This window comes from Sus scrofa, chromosome 10 (genome assembly GCF_000003025.6).
Source record: "Sus scrofa isolate TJ Tabasco breed Duroc chromosome 10, Sscrofa11.1, whole genome shotgun sequence".
NCBI classification, from domain to species: Eukaryota; Metazoa; Chordata; class Mammalia; order Artiodactyla; family Suidae; genus Sus; species Sus scrofa.
Genome location: NC_010452.4, coordinates 8,619,408 through 8,644,029, shown reverse-complemented (window position 1 = coordinate 8,644,029; position 24,622 = coordinate 8,619,408). Strand labels below are relative to the sequence as shown.

The following is a 24,622-nucleotide window of genomic DNA, read 5'->3' as shown; positions in this document are numbered from 1 at the left end:
TTTTCACAGAGCAAAACCTTAGAATTAAATCCTGTTATCTTTTTTCAACTTGTGCTAAATTTTGAGCAAGCACAGTTGTTGTATCTTAGAATGTTGCAAGTTTAAGTTCTGGGCATCCAGGAAAAAAAATAATAAAGGATTTCTAGAAAGACTTCTAACGTTAGTTAGTTACAGAGGTCACTATTTGGTAGCAGTTAAACAAGCTCTTTTGAAGACTCGTTGTAATCTGGACTCTTTGGTCAGTTTTATGCCTGTGGGTTTTGAGACAAATATTGGAGCCTCTGAATAGGCTCTGGTTTTCTCAAGGCATTGGTCTGGGCACCTTGAGATGACTGGAGACCGGTCTTTTCCTGCTCCTGTGCCTGAATTAATATGGCCTGAGATAGGAAGTCATTCTGCTTTCCTGTGTGTCAGCCAGTGCCATGCTAAGCCCCTCGCGAATACAAAAATCTCTGCGAGTTGTGATCACTTTGTCCAATGACTGGAAAATTACCACAGGAACAAGGACCAAACAATGATTTCAGAAGGAAAGATGCAAAATCATCTCTTAACCACATGGGATCCTACATGGCAGCCTACACAGATTGTTGCTTGTTGATTTGAACTTGACTTTTTGAGATGTTGGCTGGAAAATTATAGTGAAACATAACCAAGTCTTGAAGAAATCCCTGGATTGGCATCCACCTCTATTTGATTTGGGAACTCCTTGCTCCATCCTCTGTCAAGATTACACAGAAGTATGGAGAATACTTGTCAGTTTATAATTCTGCTGATGAAAAAAATTGGTGAAAATAGAGGTAAATGAGTATGGATGGGTTTAATAACTTTGTCCTCCTTATAGCTTTTTGGCTATAGAAAAAATTACTCAGCTTTACCTAGAAAAAAATACAGAAACTTGTTTTGTTATACCTTCAATAACTTGTCTTAAAATATACTCTGGCAGCATTTGATATTCTAATGAAAAGCTTATAATTGTTCTCATGCATGAAGCATTCAACTGAGAAAAGGCCTCCACTGTCCAGCAGTTTTTGATTTACCATTGCTGCAAGGGTGGCACTGTTGATACCCTTGAGTAAGATTCAGGCAACAGAGGAGACAGAGAAAAGAACAGTCCTGCCCTGGGTTGGTGGGGAGGGGGGTGCATAAAGCATTGCAGCCCCCCCCACACACAAAAAAAGATGGAAAAATTTCGCCTGAATATTCTAGATGCAAGGCCTTGAGGTTCCTTGTGGTTCAAGGTTAAAGTTCTTGAAATGCGTCAGATATAGGCTGAATTGCAGCAGAGCATACATTTGCCAGTAGGGCCCCCAAACTCTGCCCCAGAACCCAAAACCTAAAAGGGAAGTAGTCTCCTTAAATGGCTGCCTGCAAAGACTGTTTTGGTCTCCATGCTGGATGGGATATTGGTGCTTAGATTCTGTCCCAGTAGATCTGGGGTCTAGATGGACATTCTCTGACTTCGTTCCCATGGAGCACCCATGATTTGGCGCTGGGGCCCAGAGCTCTTGCCGTTCACTCACTCATTTATAAGCAACTTTCTAGGAGTTTACACTGGAAATATAACAATGAAATAAACACCCCAGCCTTGTGAGGGAGACATGTATGTAATAGATTAGAATGCAGGACAATAAATCAACCATAGACGTCTTCACAAGTTGATACCAAGGTCACAAACAAGAAAACTTAATAGATAAAGTGAGAATTGACCAGGTGCTGCAAGAGAAGAAGAATTTCTGAGTAGAGACATTGGCACCTCCATGCAAAGGCCTGAAAGAACCTGTTGTGTTCAGAAATGGTGAGGATTTGGGGAAGGATCATGCTGAAGAGGTAGAAGGACTAGATGATGCTGGCGATTTAGGTCAGTTCAGAGGACTTGACTTATTCTACAGTCAATGCAGTTTTTAAAGAGATATTTCTTTAATTCGGCCAATCAATGGCACAAATTTTCCTTTGACATCAGGTGTTGCCAAGTCTGGAAAAATCAAGCCCTCCCTTCAGCCTGAAATGGGGAAAAATGTGTTTGTTCCTTTACCCCCTTTCTCACCCCTCTCCTTGGGCCCCTGGGTCCCTCTTTATGTCTCTGAGCCCAAGGTTTCAACCACCTGTGTTTCCAGGCCTGCTGGGTGTGGCCAAAATATGCCAGCCCATTCCTTTTTTCATCGAACTCTGCTTTCCCCTAGCTGATTGGCCAACTCTTTTCTGTTTGAAGGTTCTGCTCTGTTCAAAGATTGTGTTTGAGGTTATGCTCGCCCTCTCAGCTAACATATTTTGCATATATTTTGAGGTCCTCAGTCACAGGACCCTAGGGTAAAGGCAGGTATTTCAGGCCCTGTAGAATCTACAGGAGGAAGAACTTATTGGATGGAAGGATTGCAAGATTACTTTAATCCCAGGAGGCCCGAAGTGTCTCATTCCAACTACCGCTAAAGCCATTGCTGGAGAGAACACTGTGTAAAGGAGAGGCGTATACAGGGAACTCTGGAAAAGGGAGGATCTTTCTCTTACAGTGACTTGGGTAATTGTCTCTGTCACATAGAGACCGTGAGTCCTAATTGCTTTCTCTAAGCACCGTGGCATGTATGTGTATTACATAGGAATCAAAATATGATTGGGTCTTAAGGTATCAGATCCACCAATTCTCCAAGGGTCAGCTCTACAAATTACACCTACTGGTAACCTGAAGGCCTGTTACCAGAAGGCCGGTTTCTCATATACAGCCACTGCTGCCCAGTTTAGTTGTCAAGGGTCAGTTGTATTTGTTCCCACCCTCGTTTATACCAATATGCATTTTAATTAAATTTACATAAACCTGTAGACTATAAGTACACATCAAGATCATACACTTTTGAAATTTAAATTGAATACTTTGGAAAGACCATAAAGGTGAATGAGTTAAGAAAACACTGAAAGAAGAAGACAAGGCTGTTAAATTAGAAGGGGCAAGGTAATTTAAAGATTGGGGCTCAAAATGTAAAACTCTGACACAATAGACATGGTTTGGAGACTACTCTGCATTTGTATGAATACCTATGATCCCATCTCTTCCTAGTGTTTGTACAGTGATTTGAAACATTAAAGAGAATTTTATCACCTCCATGTTTCATTTAAAATGTGATCTGAGATGATGAAACATTTTTCCAACCCATTTTTATTAGATATTCTATTCAGAAAGGTACTATATGCAAAACCATCTGGCAGTCTTTTTTTTAATGCATATTATTGAGCCTGGAGCCCTCTGGAGATTCTGATTGGAGGTCTGGATTGAGGTCCAGGAATCTGGGTTTTTAAAAAGCTCCCCAGGTAATTCTGATAACAGAAGTTGGAAACACGAGATTGGCACTCCTGTCTGATGATAAATTTCAACCAATTTGAGCTTTTCATTTCTAGCAACATGTCTGCAGGGGGGAAAAAAAGGCAAAATACATTGTTGGACACAGCATTTCACTCTCCCAAAGCAGGTTGCTTTTGATATTAGCTTTTGAAATTTTCACTCAATCATATTTTTCTATAATCAAAAACAAGGACATTTTAGAGTTAAGATTCAAAGAGCTTCTATGAGGACAGTGAGTAAAACATTCACATCTCCATTATTTTAAAGTTATTTGGCATTAATTTAGGAGTAAAAATACATTTCATTGATGGAAAAATAGCCAAATACTGTAAATATTTCAGAGTAGTCAGTGTTCTTTTACAAATCACAGGTTTGAAGACAGGAAAGATTTCACAGTTTCACCAGGTCATTGGCTTCTGCTCTAACACATCAGAGTCTAGATCCTAGTCCTGGGAAATTCTGGAGTCTTGGAGCTTTGGGATGTTGTTTGTTCAATTCTCTTCTTCCAGGAATAATGACTTTTACAATAATCCCAGAGGGTTGTGTATCTAATGTTTATTCAGTTCGGTATTTGTGTTACCATGTCAAGGATCTACCTTCTTGCTGATTCCCGTGATCTTGCTTGAAAACACCTTCTGGGATTTTACAAACCATCCTAAAGTCTATTCTAGAACTTTCCTGTAATCTAATCTCATTTTGTGTCTTGGTTCACAACACAACTAGAAAAACAACGTTTTGTAGCTCATATTATATCCCCCTGTACACTCAGAGATCTCAGTAATATACAAACAACATTATTATATACTGCTAAGATCAAGGGATGGTCCAGGTAATCTGATTTAGGAGATAATTTTGAAAAACAAAAAACTAGGTAATCTAGTTTAACACTCCAATAAATAGATAGATGATAGGTAGGTGGATAGATACAGATACGGATATAGATATATATTTCAATTTTGCATTAAAGTTCAGAATGAAAATCAATTCCCAGGTGCCTTTACTAGAAGTCTGATTATGTGTTCTCCCAAACTCAAAGAGTTACTTCTCATCAACCCATCGCTGTTTTCTCCCACAGTATTCTTCTTCCAGAAGAAATGTTTTTATTGCCCTCTTACTAGTCTATCTGTAAGCCCAGACATGCGTTTTTGGAATAAGTATTGAACTGGGTCCTACAGAGTAGATAGGGTAAGGATGGAGTGGGTGGAAATTTCTGATTATGTTTACTTTATTAGCTCTTCATCGCAACCAGTGTGTGTGTGTGTGTGTGTGTGTGGTGTGTGTGTGTTTAATTAAATGTAGTGTCTTTTGTAGAATGCTTGAAATTTTAGGGCATATTTGAGAATGCTTTTTCTTTGCTGTACCATTGACTTTTAAGTCACATAGATGTCTGTGAAATTCTTATTAAGTTATTCAACATTCTTGCAAATTGTTAGTCTTCCTAGTTTATTGATATAATCAGAGTCTATCTAACCCACATCATGGGTCTACAGAGTTCACTGCTGGGTCCTTGACCTTGACTGTCTCAGCTGACTCTATGCTTATGTGGAGCATGTAGACATTTGTCTTTGTCTAGGCTGTTCTTTTTAAATTTATTTATTTATTTATTTATTTATTTATTGGCCACACCTGTGGCATGTAGAAGTTCCGGGCTCAGGGGCTGCATCAAAGCTGCAGTTATTCCCTATGCCACAGCCATGGCAACACCAGATTTGAGCTACATCTGTGACCTATACTGGAGCTTGCAGCAATGTTGGATCCTTAACCCACTGGGCATGACCAGGGATGGAACCCACATCCTCAAGAGACAATCTCAGCTCCTTAACCTGCTGAGCCACAACAAGAACTTCTAGACTACTCTTTTTGTGATAGGAACTGTTTCATGCTATGTGAGTCATCCCTGGCCAGACCCACCACATATGGCTGCTCCTTCTGAACCACTGTGTACAAGGAAGATGCTAGCATCTGGATGTCTCTTTAAGCTTTTCCTATAGATGGGGCAGGGTCACACCTCTATTCTCATTTTGCCCAACTGGGGACTCTTGGGCAAAGGGAAAAAGAGGGACACAAGGCTACTTCTCGGGGACCCATCCCAACTTCCAACTGTATTATCAATCTTCTGCTCCCTTCCTTCCTCTCTTCAGCACATGGAACCTTTATACATCCTAAGAACCAAAACAAACAAACGAACGAACAAATGAAAACGAATGATTTCCAAAAAATTGATCATTTTATACCCAATTACCCTTGGGCAAATTCTTTAAATAGCCCCCCAAACCCAAATTTTTAGAACGTTTACATTTTTGATTGAGCTTGAAATTTTTATTTTGAAGCTCAAAAGTCATAGATTGGCTTTCTTTATGTATTTGTTTTGTGCCATGTCTTTCCTGAAGAAATGAAGGCAGGATGCTTAATTCTTGATTTGAGTAAAGTTGAGAGTTGAGGGCAGCCTGTCAACTGGTTGAGGTTGGAAGGTACAAGTATCAAAAATATTAGAGAGAAGGCACGTTCTTTAGGACAAAAGCAAAAGATTACAATTAAAAAAATTATCTTACCACATCCATATGCAAAGAAACCGTGACATGCTTCTGAACATCCTACCAAGAAGCTTTTTGTGTTTTAAACAATAGTAAATAAAAGCTATGACATCACACAGAGGCTACAAATTCAATGCATTCAAGTACATTTGACCATAGGGCAGGCAAGCACAGAACAAAGAGCTTCTCAAAAATACCCAAGAACTTTGCTTTTGTACCTAGCCCCTGTCAACTGAAACTCACTAATTTCTGAGATGCTTCTAATTTTCCACTGACAATAAAAATTTTTATTTTAGTAAGCAACCCATGAAATACAAATAGAAGTCAGAATGAGTTCAGCAGGATGGCAAGCCTCGTTACACAGAGCTTTGAAGCCTCTTGCAATAACATTAGAGGAACTAATGAAATGGGAGCTGGGAAAGCTTGCAAAATGCACCTGGTGAGCGAGCCCACAATCTCCCTCGCGCTCTCTCTTATATTATAAAAATGAGCAGGCTTAGTTCTCTTGCCAAAGGCAGCTTCCCCCCACTTATCCTGTTACGTTAACATTTGTGCTGGCTCTCATTTTCTGCCTGGTCTCCAGAGTGGGGTTGCCACAGTGAAACTTGGAGGTGGTCTTTCGTTGGTCGCACTGCCCCCCTTCCGCCTCACCTGGACTGCCCCTGCCTTGTTCCCATTCCCACATCCATGGACGTGAAGTTCGACTGGACTCTTTGGCCCAACATAGCGTGATCTTTTCAACTGAGCATTTCTTTGGGGAGGGGGAAAGGGAATGAAATGAGACGAGGAGGGAGAGACTGTTACAGCACACTCCATAGTGTGAGTGGGTTTTGTTTTTGTTTTGTTTTGTTTTAAGCTGTAAATTTGGAAACCACAGTTCTGGCTGACATTTGGTAATGGGGCAGAAGGTTACAGTCAAGGGACCAGCTCCACCTCCTCCAGCCCTCCCTCCGCTGAGTCTCCTGGGTTCTGCTCTTTTCACACTATGTTCCATTCCAGTGACCGGCAAAGAGCGTGAATAAGTAGCCACCACCTGAGGTGCTTTGAATAAAATCAGTGCCTGGCACCTTACAAAGGAGGACAGAACGTTCCATAGGTTTTATTAGCTCTCAGCGTTTGGGTGCAGGTCTTCAGGGGGAGGAGGCAGGGGGAGTGGGATAGGCAGAGAAGGCAAGGGAAGCCCTGAATATCGTCTAAGGCATTGTAGGACTTTCAGTGATTTTTCTCTGGACTGTGGGCTGCATTGGAATAAATGCCTTGGATGTCTTGAGGTTAAAATGAATAGATAAAAAAGGAAGAATAAATCAGTAGTCATTTCATTCTTCTGGAACCATCGTACTGCCGTTTTCATGAGTTAAAATGACTTAGTAAAAGGGAGACAGGGAAGACTGAGCCCAATGGGGAGTAAGAGAGACCTCAAGTCACTTGGAGTGACAAGACTTCTCTGGTCCTTTTTTCAGAACCCAGTCACGTGGAAAACCTTCTCACCACTTGGCACATTTGTACTTTCCTACTGATGACTTTGGCCAAATTTCTCTGCAGTGTCTCAATAGGCATACTCTCTCCGTTCTTAATGTATAATGTCAGATTTCATCTCTCCTTAATACCTCCTCAAACAAAAGATAAACCACTTGATCATCCAGCTCCAAATAGCTCCTAAAGCAGGTAAGGTGCAGTTAATAACCCACCCTCTAGCTGGCTTTTATGCATCTCTATCAGAGCAGGTTATACCCAGAGGGATACTGCCATTTTGACCTAATTGCAGATGATGAAAAAATACAGGATTTACAAATACTTCAGAGATGTTTTTCAACATTCAGAATTTCCTTATTACACTGCTTCTTGAAAGTCAAAATTTAAAGGAAAGATATTTGGCTTTTACTGTCTAACTAACTTCACTTGGTATGATAGTTTCTAGGGCAATCCATGTTGCTGCATGTGGCATTATTTCATTCTTTTTAATGGCTAAGTAATATTCCATATACATATGTACCATATCTTTTTTATACATTCCTCTGTTGATGGACATTTAGGTTGCTTCCACATCTTGGCTATTGTGAATAGTGCCACAAAGAATGTTGGGGTGCTTGTATCTTTTCGAGTTATGCTTTTCTCCAGATAGATGCCCAGGAGTGGGGCTGCTGGATCACATCATATGATATCACTTATACATGCAATCTTAAAAAAAAAAAAAAAGCATACAAATGAACTTATTTGCAGAATAGAAACAGACTCACAGACTTCGTAAAACTTATGGTTACCAAAGGGGACAGGTGGCGGCAGGTGGGGGCGGAGGCGCTGAGGGATGGACTGGGGTTGGGATTGGCATATGCACACTGAGGCATTTGGAATGAGATCGGTCAATGGGGACCTGCTATATAGCACAGAAAACTCTCCTGTATCACAGTATTCTGCGATAATATATGTGGGAAAAGAATCTGAGAGAGAATGGACATGTGTAAATGTATGATTGAATCATTTTATTGTAGAGCAGATAGATATTATCACAACGTTGTAAATCAACTATGCTTCAATAAAACTTTGAAAAAAAGTTAAAGGAAGTAATTAAGTATTTATGATGTTATTGTCGTTTTTATAAAATGAAGCTTAAAGAAAGTGCTTCTTTTTTTTTATGGACACACCCATGGCATATGAAAGTTCCCAGGCCAGGGACTGAATCCAAGCCACAGCTGCAAACTATGCCTCAGCTGTAGCAACACTGGATCCTCTTAACCCACTCTGCCGGGCTGGGGATCAAACCCATACCTCTGCAGTGACTTGAGTCCCTGCAGTTGGATCCTTAACCTGCTGTGCCACAGTAGGAACTCCAGAAAGCACTTCTTTATAAAGAATACTGTGAGCTTCTAAATGTGGGTGGAATGATGGAATTAGAACATCTCCACTGTGCAAGAATCAAGAAAGGTTACTAAGACTACTCGATTGAATGTTGTTAGGGGACAAAACCATCTCATGATGTCAAATATCATTCCATATAAAGGAATCATATTTGACATCAAATATGTCAAAGGAAAGGAAAAATATGTCTTTTTAGTTAAAATATCTGATAAGGAAAAATATGTCTTTTTAATTAAAATACCTGATAGCCCCGTGTGATCATACGATCGAGTTTAGCGTCATTAATAGGACCCCTTGGCAATATAAAGGCCATAGCATCATCTGTGGACCGTTTTTGCTGAAGATGTTTAACTGAAGCATAAACCAGCCCTGGGACCTCACATCCAGTTAATGGAAACGAAGGGGATGGTCACAGGTTAAACTCCACCACAAAGAAATAAGCAGACAGCGCTAGGATGTGGGACAGTGTACAAGATAATTGGCTGTTGTCTCTTCAAAAAGTCAAAGAGGGAAAAACAGGTCAAAGGGCTGTTCTGATATACAAACGCTAAAGAAATGTAATCAAATCCCACATATAAAGTTTGATCGGATTGGATGTCGGGGGGAAAATGCTATAAACAAGGTTTGGTTGACAATTTAAAATTTTGGACTAGGGAGGAGCTCTTGGATGATACTGAGGAAATGTTAATTTTCTTGGGTGTGATAAGGGTACTGAGCTTATATAGGAACGTGTCTTGTGTTTTGGAGATACGCACTAATATGCCTGGGGGGGAAGCTTACAATACCCACGATGAGTGTACAAATCGTTCACACACGGGCTGGGATACGGGCTGTCACCACACTCCTCTTTCAGCTTCTCTGTACATTTGAAAAGGATTTCAAAGTAAAAGTTTGTGGGGGCAGGGGTGGCACAAAGGAGGAAGAGAGCCTTCAGCAGAGAGTTCCTGCCCACCTTTCTGTGGGGCACATCTTCGTCTCATCTAAACCCTCCTAGAGGAGACACTTGGCCTCTTAAAGATTTACTTACAATATTTCAGTTGGCTGTATAGTCTCTGTGGGTTCTTCTTAAGTAAATAATCCTTATGAAGTCCATCTTTATGGACATGTATTTCCACCTGACCGTCTAATAAACATTGTCAGGAACAAAGACCCGATTCTGAAATCAGCCTTCTGGCTCTGGCTTATTTACAGATTCACACCTTCGAGTGAAACGGCAGATAGAATCTTCGAGAGTATTCCTCAGAATAAAAATCTGTCTTTGACACAGCTTCCTCAATAAGCCCTTAAATACTTTTTAATTCTAAACTTGTTCTTACTTGGCAGTGCTGCTTCACCAAGACTCTCTGAACCTTGGTATTTTTATTTACAAATGGCAATGATGTTGGCTGCCTTGCTTGTCTCCTGTGGTTGCTATTGATCAAATCAGAGATTCCCAAGTGTGATCTGAAACCTGCCCAGTGCACACACATTGAATGGCTATTTAATCAGATGCCTCCATAATAATATGCCGCGTTTCTCATTCTACACTGTCCCACTTCTACCACATTCATCCTGTGTCACCCTTTGAGCGTTTCCTGGAATTTAAATCTATATCTCTATGAAGTCTGCCTAAGTCTTCTCATTTCTCCTTTCTCCTCCGTGACAGTGTTCAGCATTTTTGTACTCCCTTCATATTTCTGGCGTGTCCTCACAATGTCCCCTAGAAACGGGAATAGTTATTTTTGTGTCTATTCCTGAGTTAAGAAAGAGCGGGCAGGGTTTCCCACCTTGCCCCGGGGTCACGGAACGCCGTGGTGGTGGCGCTGGTTCTAGGAGCTCCTGGGTCCCCTTTGTGCTGCAGGCTGGGCTGCCTGCCTTCACCACATCTGCACAAATCAGCAAGTTGGTCTTACAGCTTTTCCAAGATCACTTGCGATTTCGTCAGGGGCAGGGTGGGGACCTGCCATGACATTCCTTTTTAAAGCAGCTGGATTGGATCTCCGGGGGCCCTGTTGCCAAAGTCTGTCCCTTCCTTGCCGTGTGTTGTGCAATTGTCTCTCCTCAGCCCCACACCCAGACACCAGCTGGGCAGGGGGGAGGAGTGGAAAGAGGGTGGAGGGTATGGACCTCAGGCCAAGAGGGTGTCAATTAACAAAACCAAGTGGCCCAGCCACTGTACCTTAGAAGAAAACATCTTCAACTGCAGATGTTAAAGGTGACGAACTAGATCCCTTTCAAAGACGCCTTTCTGCAAACACTCTGTTGGACTCATCTCGATTTGAAGGTTATGGTACAGCTCCTCTCCTTATTATTTGCAAACTGATTTATTTTAAAAACATGTTTGCCATTATCTCAACAAGGAGTTTAGGTATATAGGCCTTGGTTTAACTGATTACAGATAGAGTTTCTTGTCTATTGTCAAAAAAGTCAACAAAGGTTTCTTGGTGGTGGTGGTGACGATGATGACAACAAACTTTGTGAAATTCTTTATTATTCCACACTGTTGTGATGAAAGTTCCCAAATTTGGTGTTACTTACAGAGGAGACTTCTTAGAACCATATTGCTGCAATGACAGTACCTGTGATTTGTGGTTGAATTATTAGACTGTGGTTGAACTATTGGAACAGACACATGTTCCGTATTACTCACGTTTGTAACTTGAACCCGAGTTTGCAAAGAATTATTTTATCTTCGTAAAATCACCTTTCCCCCTCCTTTCTGATCGATTTCAAAGTGCATCACGTCCTTCGGATGTCTCTGGCTCATTCCAAATCCTGTATCAAGCAAATAATCATTGGAATGTAACTTAACCTTCAAAAAGGAAAATGTCCCTTTTGTATAACAATTTGTACTTTTCCTAATGTAAGTCTCCAGTTCCAATGAGTCTGTTTTATAAAGATTTATAATATTGGCTTTTGATAAAGTTAAACCATTTGTATCACTGAGAACTTACATCTGGCCACATGCAGTTTCACTTAAACTATAGGCTTTCCTTGCTGGTCTCAGAATTCTGAAGTATGAACCAGGCTATCCATCAAAAGAACAAATAATGGGCAGGAAAATCATTATATGCCTCAGAAATCCAAGTCCAATAATAATCATGATCTCATGTATGTGTCAAACAAATCTTGTTTGTCTTTGTCATTTGTTAAACAGATGTTTTGATTTGCATGGACAGTCTCAACTGCCTCTCATTCAATTATTTTAATAACTAAATTAGACTTAATCACTATAATTTTGTAAATTGTTCATATAAATTAATTTTTGAGTTAAAAGTCCCTGTCAAACAGTATCTCCACATTTTGACCTAAAAAAAAAAAGAGAATTGTCATATTAAAACTTGTTTGTAGAAGTTCCCGTTGTGACTCAGTGGTTACAAACCCAACTAGTATCCACGAAGACATGGGTTTGATCCCTGGCTTTGCTCAGTGGGTTAAGGATCTGGGGTTGCCTTGAGCTGTGGTGTAGGTTGGAGATGTGGCTCGGATCACACTGTGCCTGTGGTGTAGGCCAGCAGCTGCCGCTCTAATCTGATCCCTAGCCTGGGAACTTACATATGCCTCAGGTGCAGCCCTTTAAAAAACAACAACAAACAAAACAAACAAACAAACAAAAACTTGTTTGCAAAGCAAGTCCAGCTTCATTTTAACTTCCAGTATGAATATTCCTCTCCCTTGTCAGACCCAGTGAGAGGTCTTACCTCACACCCCCACACACATAGCAGAAGAGGATATAAGTTCTCTTAGCTTTAGATAAATTTGTTCAGAGTTAAGGTCTCCCAGGATTATCTGAATGGATAGTTGAGAACACTAGGGCTTTCCTGGGACCTGCTATTTACATTGTAAGGAAAATCATGCTTTACTTAGTGTAAGACCAGCCCTGCTAGTTGAACAGAGTCCCTAAGTCAGAGTGGCCCCATCATCTCACCTGTGGCCAATATTGCTCTTAGATCTGACTCCTTCCCATGAAGCCCAGGCACACCCTTAGAACTCTTGTTGGCATGGTTCTGCTGACAGACTGAGGGTCACACGCAAGATAAAATTTATTTTCCTTTTCATTGGGAGGGTAAGGTCCAGTAAGAACAATCAGTCTAAATTCCTGATATCTGGCCAAGAAAAACTAAGATAGCACCCAAAGAGATTTAGTAACTTGACTGAGTGTCCTTTCCAGTGTTGGAAGGAATGAAGAAGGGCGGGGCTCTGTCCACTAGGCTGGCTTAGGGTGACTGTAGAATCTGGGGTTATCTTGACTCAGTACAGGTCAATCAACAAAAGTAGAGTAAAACTTAGACTACTTTGGATACTAAACCATGACAGTCCTCTCTAGTTGAAATGTTCCCATCCTTTGCTTCAGGAAGAAATGGGCCAGCCATCATACAACTGGTCAGTGTGAGGAATTTGGTAACAAAACGAATGGCAGTCTTAAGTTACATCCTGAGGCTATAACAAAAATTTCCACCAAACCTTTACCTGCTGTCATCAGTTCCTGACTATCTAGTTTCTCTGAGCTTTCCTCTCCTGTATCACACAGTAAGTTAACCTTTCTAAGCATCCTTTCGCCCCTCACTTCTAGACTCTAAAACGTACACGAGCCTTGTTGTCAATACATAAAATTCAGACTCCTTAACCTGACCTTCAAGACAGTTCACCGTACAACCTGAACACTCTTTCCCCTCTTCCTCGAAAAACTCCTCTATCTTTGCTCTTTCTGCCAACTGTCCTATAGACCATCTTCCAGATGCACCTTTTATTTTTTTACGTAAATGCTTTCACTTGCCCCAGTCATCATACCTGAAAGGCCTTCCCAACTTCTTTCTTTTCAAATGCTCTCCATCACTTAAAGTCCACATCAAGTCCCACCTTGATCACAAAGCCTTCCCAGGTCATCACAGGTCACAAAGATTTCTCTCACAATATTCAGTGTGCTGATGGGTTGTGCCTAATTTTTTTGTGCCATTTTCCAGGGATCCAGGAAGTTCTATCGATGCCTGGGGCACTGACTCTGGAGGGAGGACAAAATTGAGTAGTTATAGACCTAGGGATAAAATCCATGTCTCTTGCAACTCGGACTTGCATCCAATGAAAGAATTTGAACTCTGCTTTCTTTCAAGGGTAAGGCTGTTGTTCCCCCTGCAAAGAGGAAAACTGTACTGAAATTATGCTTAATAGGAATCTATATAGGCTCAATGTACCAACTAGGACCACAAGTAATACATGTGTAGAACAAGGGTGTTTTAACTGCTATAGTCATGCCACTTGGAAAGTTCTGTGATAATCCAGGACCCTGCAAATAAACAGAGCATGAGCCACCATGATACTCTTTAGTTTAGTACTCTTTTGTCTTCTTCACCCTGTTGTTTGAGAATTTATCATATGCCCATGTTGTCTGTCATTGAATATTTCCTGGCAAGAATATCGTAAGAATAATCTGGATATATGTCTGTCTGTTCAATGTCTTTGGTAGTAAGCGCAAAGGACTAACTCCATCTAATTAAGTGAAGGAATAATTGTCGGAAGGGTAGGGAGTAGGGCACATCACAGGAGAGATATCACAAAAAACAAACTCGAAAAGAAACCAGGGCAACTCTGACACCTGTTCTTTCTTTTTTTTAACTAACATTTCTAAAAATTATAGTGGATTTACAATGTCGTGCCAACTGAGATTCTCTCTACACAGCAAAAATTCTTACTAGTCTTCTCTGGGCCCCACCAACAGGGGTGAGATAGCGCCCATCATCTTTATTTAATCCTTGTTTCACCCCATTTTGCAACACCAAAGAGAAAATATCCAGTTGGATCACCATAGATCACATACTTGGCCCTGAATATTTTGATCGACAATCTCACCAAGAATGCACTCAGCGGCAGAGGAATCATGCTCCAGAGTCAAATCTGGGTTCCTTGTTAGAATGACAGAGAATGGATACTGGGCCAGAAACGTGCTAGCAAATGAGCATCACAGTTTTTCCAAGTTTCTAACTGAAGGAGCTGACAAGCTACTAGAATGACATTGACCAAGAGAAAGACCTAATCGTACTTTCGGACTTGTTAATATAATTTCTTTTGGATCTGCTGAGACAGTCATTTTTTTCTTTGGGCTGAGAGAATGCCCTGCTGACCTGCAGGAAGCCTTTTTCCGAGCCTGTTTCTGAGCTCTTTGAAGCTCTTTCTAGCTATCTCTGCTTGCGTGTAACCCAGCTCGACTTCCAGTTGCCTTCTCTTTCTCTGTATCTGGACTTACCATTCCCCTTCCATTAACCTTTTAGTCCATCGGCTTCTTGTGTCTGTCATCAGCTGCAGGAGATGCTGATTATGTTGGGAGCCTCTGGAAAAGGGGATGAGACAGAGAAGCACCAGAAGATAAGGAGACCAACAAGAAAAAGATTAAAAACCTCTCAGCACTAAGTACACTGAGGGCAGAGTTGTGCTGCAAACCTTCGCAATTGTTGGCTTTGGACGGGGGAGGATGAATCAGTTTAGATAACTTAGGAATGGGCTTGAACCTTTGCCCAGACCTCAGAGTGAACCACTGAAAAAACTTTTAAGTTTTCCCAAATTAAGACATTGAGAGAAACATTGAAAGTGACTTTCCCTTTCTCTCCCATCTCCAAATCCCTAGGGGAGAGTTGGGACCACAAGGCAATTTATTAATAATAACGGATTCAATTTTCAGTCCCCTCTGACCATTTTGATGTGTCAGAAATGCTTTACAAATGTTAAGTACTGCAGTTAATCTCCTGAAAAAAGGGAGGGAGAAAAGGTTTGCCAGCTGTAGATTTCAGTGATTTCATTGAGTTAAGAGTTTTGTTATTATTTTCAGCTTTAGGATGTGTTTCCCCGGAAAGTCAGTCAACCCTGCACTATTTATTGAGGGCTTATTATTTGCCAAGCACTGTGCTTGGCACTGGGAATACAGGGTGAGGCATATAAACCATGGTGCTGCTCTACTAGAAATGTTCGAACACCAGCCTAACTTAATGTGTAATCATACTTGGATTCATTGTCTCAAATATCCAGCCCCTGACTATACTACAGAACCTTTTATCCTCTTTGTATTTGTGATCCAGTAGACACGGTGGTGCAGTGAGGAGATGATTATGAAGGCTCAGTGGTTATATATTTTTTGCATTAACCCATTTATGACCCAGTTCTTCTTTTCCTTCAGTACCAGAAACTATCGTTATTACTGTTATCACTATTAGAATTCGTGTGTGTGCGTGACATCTTCAGCTTTTCACCCTCATTTGACTTGAGAGTCAGCATACTGAATGTATCCATCTCGACCTGCCCTCCCAGAATTAAAATAGTTTTGAAAGCTATGTGAAAGATCTGGAAAAATTTCCAGACCCCTGATGATGGCTTCTGGCAGTTGGTGCTTCTACCTCTCATTTTCTAGTCCAGTGTTGTATGCAGACAACTAGCTATTGTTCAGTCAATCCAACTGCTCCCTTTCTTCCAGACTCTGCTCAGATACTGTTTCTATCACCACCTATCTTATCCCATTCAGAAGGGGAAACGCCTCTACAAACTGCTACCAAATGTGAGGAAGCTTACAGACCTAGCTTAAGAAGCAACTTTCTGTAGGTCAGAAGTCCAGGCATGGCCCAACCGATTCTTCTGTTCAGTGTTTCAGACAGCTAATGCCAAGTGCTGGCCAGGGCTGAAATCTTATCAGAGGCTTTGTTGGCAGAATTCTGTTCCTTAGAGTTAGAAAACTGGGATTAGAAGATTCATCCCCCAGAGTCACCTGCTATTCCTCATCACAGCACCTCCTCGGCAAATGGCGGTTTCCTTCTTCAAGGCCAACTAGAGATCATTTGCTGCCCCTTCTCTCTCTGACAGGTTGACCTTTCATTAAAGCGCTCATCTAATTAGATGAGACTCATCCAGGAAAATCTCCTCTTCCATTAGCTTTCCATTAACAGTCAGCTGATCAGGGACTTCAGTTGCCTGTATGAAACTCCTTCAACCCAGCCTTCTGGTCTAATCTAATCCTAGGAATAATACTCCATCAGTTACCCAGGTCCTAGCAGCACGCGAGGAGAAGGGATTATATGAGGTGGGAGTCTTTGGAATCATCTTAAAATCCTACTTTTACTGCAAGTGGGTTTTGACAGATAGGATTTTCCAAATAGACACTGGGTGAAAATACAACGTGAGACCACAGAGGTACAGGAAGATTATGGAATGTGGCTGCAAGAGTGTCCCGTGTATAATTCACCGCTTTCCAATTTCTCTTCCTCCTTCTCCACAACTCCCCCTTAATTCTTGTCCTTACTCCATTCTGTTTTCTACTCTCTTGGCAGAATTATTTTTCCTAGATTGGATCTTCTCAAGTGACTTTCTGCTTACAACACTTCAGTGATTCCATCTGATCTCCGATTGGAAGTGCAAATTCCCAAGTATGGCATTCAGAATATGGCCCTTTCTAAACTTGAGTTCAGCTTTATTCCAAGATGGTAAATTTTGTGTGTCACTTTGAATGAGCCATAAGTGCCTAGATATTTGGTCATACATTATTTTGGATGTTTCCATGAAGAATGATTTGAATGAGACATTTTCAAAACCATTGAATTGAGACATGATTGCCATAAAAAGCTGTACGTATTTAATGTATAGAAACTGATGAGTTTGGAGATAAATATATCCATAAATGATCACCACAGTTTATGCCAAAAACATATACATCACCTCCAAAAGTTCCACCCTTATTCTTTATTTATTATATTTTTATGGTAAGAATACTTAGCATCAGATCTACCCTCAGCAAATTTTAAATATGCAGTGAAGGATTGGTAACTATAGAAGCTATGCTGTAAGTATATCTCTAGGACTTGTTCATCCTGTATAATGAAACTTACTCTCTCTCGACTAACCCCCATTTTTCCTCTGCTGGCCCCTGACAACCACCATTCTCCTTTCTGCCCCTCTGCTGGACTATTTTAGCTTCCCTATGTAAGTGGTATTGTGTAGCATATGTCCTTGTATATCAGGCTTATTTCACTAAGATTTACCTTTAAATTGGTAGACGTTGAGTAAAGCAGACATTGCATTAGCCTTCTGTAATACATGTGGGCCACATCCGATCAGTTGAAGGACCGAATGGAACAAAAGACCGACCTCCCCCAAGCAAGAGGAAATTCTGCCAGCAGAATTCAGTTCAGACATTCAGGCTTCAGTTGCAATGTTGACTCAGCCCTTTCCAGGACTCCAGCTTTATAGCCCTTGGAGTGAGATGTAACACTGACTCTTGTTTGGATCAACAGCCTTTAGACTTGAACTGCGGCATCAGCTTTTCTTCAGGTCTCCAGATGACCAGCCCACCCTGCAGATTTTATACTTGAGTCAATTCCTTAAAACAATCTCTCTGTATATACCTATTTGTTCTGTTTTTCTCAAGAGCCTTGAACATACAATCCACAACTAACTCATTCAACCATCCGAGCCCTGAAAAACCTTGATTTCTCTGGCCTCAGTACCTGTGTGAATACTTCTTCCTCTATCTGGAAGTGCTTTCCATTTCCTCTTTCTTATGTCTTTGTCTAGTTATTGCTACTCATCACTCAAGATTCAGCTCAGGTGTCATAATGTAGGAAAATTTATCTGACTACCCCATCTAACTCCCCTCTCTAGGGAAATTATTTATCATGCTGCATCATAGCCATTTACTTTAAACTATAACTGTAAACTCATTTTAGAAAATTGCAAAGCATATTCTTCATATCCCTGACCATATTATATCCTTAATAAACAGTGGATTTAGCAGATATTTAATAAATGGAGAGATGAATTAATTGATGGAAGACATTTTCGAGGAATTCCAATTAATCCAGAAGGACTGAAAGTATAAGGAAGAGTGAATATCACACCTAAATTTGGAAAAGGAGACAGATACTAGTGGAGGAAGAGAAATATTGTCTTGCTGAAAATTTGGACGTGCAGCCGAGCCGAGCCATTGCAAAGTTTTGAACAGGGGAAATGTAAACTATCACCTTTGCTTTGAGAGCAATTTCTCAGAGAGAAGTTTCTCTGACTCTAGAGTGGGTGATCCATGAAAGTGGGAGGTCCATTCAAATAGAGATTCTTGAAATAATCCAGGAGAAAAGTAATGAGGACACGACATCCAAACAGATGGGGCACATGTGAGGAAGATTTAGGAAGATTTTGTGTCATGCTAGGTGATAGAGGGTAAGAGGGCGAAGAAGGGGAAAATAATTTCAAGGCTCTTGACTTGAAAACTGTATAGAAGTAATGCCACTGAGATGGACCACAGGAGGAGAAGCACAACCATCGAGAACTAGCTGCAAGAGTAAACTGAACTCACTTCTGACCTTCTGTGGTGTTCAGGAATCTTTCGTTTTAATGGTCAGTCTCAGTGCTGCATGGTAATTACTTCCTGAATCTGTTATTTTGTGCCATTTCTTTTAGAGGAAGAAGTTAGATTTCTGAAGACAAGGTTCGTCATCATATGCATAGGACTTTCTTACATTTATTGATGTACGTCAATGTGCTTTCTCTCTGTGCTCAGCACTGGTTTATTGGGAGATGCCAGGGAATAAGACAGGTAGAACAATTAAGGCGAAACTTCAGCACTCTAGAATTTATGCCCGACTTCCCTTTAGTCACTCTGAGCCTTTACAAAAAATTACCATTGACTTTGTGTTGCTCCTGTTTTATGTCCTGCAATAATCCTGGACCTAGGTAACAGCTGGGAAAGTGGAGACAAGGAAGACCATAAAGCCAGTGAAATATAAGAGCTCATAAAAGTGTCCTGTCTCAGTATCAGATAGTAGAGCATATGCACCAGAATCTCTTCTGACTTTTAAGTGCAATGGTTTTTTCACTTATGACTCTTTTCTTAGCAAAGTGCTTTCTCTTAGATAATATAAGAGAGTAAACTTCTGTCACTCTCCTTTCTGAATTTCTCATCAGTGGAGTCCAAAACCAAGATTTTTACTCTTTGGGGAGATTTATCCTTAAGAGAGCCAGATTCCATCCAAAACACCATCGAGTATGTCAGAAGTCTTGATGTAGGATTTAGAAAATGGACTTGCCCCTAATTTCACTTCATTGAATGTATTCATGTTAACTCAGTGTTTCTGCTTGTTGACAGCTGAGGCTCCTGTTGCCAAGATCTTTGCAAATGGCCTGGATCTTTGGCTCAAGAATCAGTTCAAATTAGAGAGCCCGGGGCTGTTTTCAAAGACGAATGTGATTGGATAACATTGAGTCATATTGGGCAGTGGGGGGTTCAGCCCAAGGATGAGGGCATCGTTGAGCTCATATGACGAATGGTCAAGCGGCCGCTCCTCAGCTGTCAGTGCTTCCTCGTCTGAGCCGTCCAGGTGTAACCTGCCTTCTGCCTCGCTGGTTATATGCAGAGCTGATCTGGGAGAAGGGAATCTGGATGGGAAGGAAAAGTGGTAGGCTGCACATAATCCCTTCTGGGAGAGGCAACAGAGCTCCAGATGCTGGAGAAGCTCTCTGCTTCCCAGATTACCTACTGATCCTTTGAATTGGCGCTAGATAAGTACGAACTCTGAATTGAATTCATGTTGAGAAATTCAGCAAAACCATGTTGTCTTTTCCCCATTACAAAGTGAGAAGGAGTACCATTCCAATAAGAAAATAAACAGCCACGTGATCAGTCTCCATTCTTAGGTACTGTGCTAAAAATCACACAAAGAGGTTGCCAATAAAAGTGCGATGGGACCATCCTATGGGCATCGTTGGACCCCACTACGTAATAAACTCTGGTGTGCTATGAAAAAATAAGAGTCCCCATTGGTTCTTCACGTTCTCTTTCCTCCTGTTATTTGCTCGGTGGTTGGGAAACATACTGCATGTCTACCTTGGTGAGTAATTCCTTGATGAACTAAATAGCATAAAGCGTGGTCCTGCTTCCAATATGGTTGCCAAAACAGTGTTAGCGCTCCTCTGGTATAAGCGCTTGTCTGCCGGATAGCCAGTGGACACTTCACATGACTTAATATCGTCCCTCTTCAAACCTGTTCTTCCTCTCTCTTAAAAAAAAAAAAGAACAAAGAGAAAAGACCCTTGCTGGTCATTCACACCCAGGCTCGCTCCCTTCCACTCACCCCCCTCCCAAATCAATATACCCTCCTCAGTCTCCCTAATCTGGTATCGTATCTCCATTGCCCACCTCCCAGTTTTCGTTCAGGCATTTATCATTGCTCCCTTGAATTCCGCAACCAGCTCCTAAAGGGTCTCCTTCTAAACTCGCCCTTTTCTAAGCCATTCTTTAATGACTGTTAGAGGAAGATTTCACAACAGATGTATCATCTCTCTCCTTGAAACCCTTCCGTGATTCCTCATTATTCTGTTAATAATGAAGCCCTAACTTCCCAGCTTGACATTGGTACAGTCCTGCCTCCCTCTGTAGCTTCACTTATCACTATCCTGAATCATAGCAGTGAAGTTCTTCTTCGTCTTCATCCATACTCTCTCCCTCTTCCCCCACCTCATCCCTTTAGTCTTTGAGATATAGTTAACATACCTCTTACGAGAATCTTCCGTGAGCCACCAAAACTATATTAGAAAACCTGTTTCTGTGTTTCCAAAGCACTCATTTCACCTCTATATGACAGTACCTTAAAAAATTGTTTGTAATATGTATTTTGCCAATTTTCCCCCACAAGATTGTAAGTTACTTGAAGGCAGCGGAAAAGTCTCATGTGATAACAACCTCCAAACCAAAGCAGTGAGTCTGACATGAAGCTTATACTCAATTCATGTTTCTTCAATGAGTAAATTAATGTTAAGCCAGTGGCCTGTGCCAGACCCTGGACAAGCAGACAGGCATACAACACAATAAGCCAGGACTGAGAGATGGTACATTTTTTGATGTGTAATTCATGTAACTTTTAAAAATTTCTTTTGGCACTTGAGCTAATACAGTGGTTCTCCAAGTGTAATCTATAGAAACCCAAGAGTCCCTAAGACCATTTCAGGGGACCTAAAAGTTCAAATTCTTTTCTTAAAAGAATCCAGAGACAGAGGTTACAAAAAGTTCTCAGTCCATGGCACCCTTAGTGTTTCAAAAATTTATCCATAGTATTTCTCGGCCAAAAGAAATACTTAGATGTCTATATATTAAATAGCTAGGTTGAAATAACTCAATAAGCATCCATGTCCTAAAAGCTTAGTAACTGACAAAATAATGCAGATAAATGGTGTTTTCATTTTACTCTTGAATAACCACAATTGTTTATTAATAGGATAGGTGTACCTTTTGGGAACAACTTTCACACCTCGAATCAAATGGAATACTGTTATCCTCACTTACTAGTCCACATTAATTATTATCACAAGAAGCACCGAAAAATCAAATTTCAAAAATATCTTATCGTAACAAGGACTGTTGCAAAAATCTACTTGGAAGCTGAACTACCCTGAGCTAGTATTTGGCACAGTATGCAACCGATTTTGGTTATTGCTGAGTTTCCCTTGAAATGCTAACTAAGATCGCTGTCAGCATCCTGCGAGTTTACTATGGCGTTGCGGTGGAACTCGGTTCATGGACTGGGAACCACAGTACTAAGATGTTGTTTGCCTTTTTCACCAGGTTGGCATTTGCGCTGCTGGTGTAAAAGCAAGTATGAGCAAATTGCAGGACCTTAGCACAAATCAAGGTCATGGCAATGAACCGTACTACCAGTCATGTTCTTTACTGGCATTGACTGCAGTTTTCAAAAAAAATTCAATTTCACTTTGCAGCGTCCTTGAGGAAGCGATAAATATTATTAACCGTACTAAATCCCAGCCCTTGAGTACAGGTCTTCTGAACATTCTGTGTGACAAAAGGGAAAGTGTGTATAAAGCATTTCTGCTGCACATTAAATGCAACGTTGTCTCCTGGAAACCCTCATGTTGTTTGAGTGGAACTAGTCACTTTTTTCAAGGAACATGATTTTCATTTGTCAGAGTGACTCAACCAATGGTCATTTAGGGTTGACTATTTGGAAAGCATTTTCTTGAAATTGAACAAAGTGAAGTTGTCACATCAAGAACAATTGACAATATTTATTGCCAGTGATAAAATTTGAGCTTTCCAATGAAAATCAGATTTTGAAAGACCTGTATCCACAACTGTGAACTTGACAGTTTCCCGATGCTTAAGGACTTTCCTGATGAGATTGGTGGTAATTTTGATAAATGTTATTGTTTTGATATTATATCATGATTTGTGTCAACATTTGGAAGTTCTTCATAATTTAGTGAACCAGTATTTTCCAAAGGCCAGTGCATCATATTACAAAAATGTGCATGAATAAAAGATCCATTCAAAGTATAAGATAGAACAAAGAATACTTAGGACAATAGAAACAAATAACAAGAGACAGATTAAAACCTAACCATACCAAAATTATATCAAATGTATAATGATTTAAATACCCCAATTAAAAGGCAGACTTGTCCTCACCTGAACTTATGTTGGTGGTATCTATCTAATTTTGCCCATTGATGAGTATAATAAATTGATAGCTCATTGTTTTTTTTTTTATTTCTTAAAGTCTTTTTGAAGTATAGTTGATTTACAGCATTGTGTCATTTTCTGCTGTGTGCAAAGTGGCCCAATTATACATGTATATATACATTCCCTTTCTTTCTTTCTCTTTTTTTGTGTTTTTAAGGATGCACTGAGGTATGTGGAAGTTCCCAAGCTGGGGGTCGAGTCAGAGCTGTAGCTGTTGGCCTACGCCACAGCCACAGCAACGCCAGATCCAGGCCTTGTCTGTGAGCTACACCACAGCTCACAGCAATGCCGGATCCTTAACCCACTGAGCAAGGCCAGGAATCGAACTCATATCCTCATGGATACTAGTTGGGTTCCTTATTGCTGAGCCACGGCAGAAACTCCTACATCCCTTTGTTATGTTACCTTCCATCGTGCTCTACCCCAAGAGACTGGGTATGGTTCCCTTGCAGTGCAGTAGGACCTCACTGTTTATCCATTCTAAATGTAATGATAGCTCATTGATTTTGACCTGTAATTTCTAATTAATTATAAGACTGAACACCTTTCCATCTACATTTTTAGATATTATCTTAAATCAGCTTCTTGGGAAAGAGAGTCTGACACAGAAAGTTGAATGCAACACTTTTTGGAGAGTGGTCTTGAGAAGCCTGAGTGTAAAAAGTGAATAAGGCAAGACTGGACAGAGGGAAAAGTTGACGCTCAGTGCACTTGCAATTGATGGCTCAGTGGATTTTGTGGGAACTGAAGCTGAGATGGCAGATCATTGTTGTCCTCAATGGAGGACGTGGGTCAGGTCTTTGTACTTCCACACCAGCCAGTTATTGACTACTGGCTACTGGCCGCTTTAGTAGAGTGTTATCTTGGGCAGGGCAGGTCCCCATAGTTGAGGGCAATTCCCCCAAAGTTAATCAGCTGTGAACTCTCTTCAGACAGTATTTGCATCTACCAGGAGATAAATGTGTTGACCTCATAGAGTAGGTAGTGCCTTAATCTATTTATCTGTTTTTACACCAGCACATCATATAGAAAATGAAACAATACGATAAAAGTCTCATTCCCCTTGTGCCACTCCTCCTACTGAGATAAACATTTTTAACTTCTTTTGCCAATTATTGTTACATTTACATATATTTATCCAAATCAGCTATCCCCAACCTTTTTCATGCTGAGCCTGCTGTCAAGCCCTGCTCTGCTAGGACCATTCTCTGAATAACCTTGGGGAGGTAACCATTCCTCCAGGAGGTCACCAAACATCAATGTTTTGAGGTTCACTATAACTCTTCTTTGTCTATTGTTCTGCTTTTGGTTTGTTTGTGTTGTTTTTACTTTTGTTGATGGAGACAAGATGGCCTGTTTTATCTTTAAACTCTTTTATTAAGCTTTTATCTCTTCTATGCTGTTTTTAATTGCTATGGGTCCTTT

At 40.7% G+C, this 24,622-nt stretch overlaps 1 protein-coding gene and 1 long non-coding RNA gene across 5 annotated transcripts in view; one reads left to right on the top strand and one right to left on the bottom strand.

The window, feature by feature from the left end:
* The window catches only part of LOC102164422, a 410,010-nt gene that overhangs the window by 302,427 nt on the left and 82,961 nt on the right, over positions 1 to 24,622 (top strand). The gene's annotated exons all lie outside the window — the stretch shown is intronic.
* LOC106504446 lies at positions 9,502 to 20,949 on the bottom strand. The gene is made up of 3 exons (XR_001297924.2): positions 14,942 to 20,949; positions 13,492 to 13,702; positions 9,502 to 11,475 (listed from the first exon to the last, which is right to left on the bottom strand). It is a non-coding gene; the product is annotated as an uncharacterized LOC106504446 (long non-coding RNA).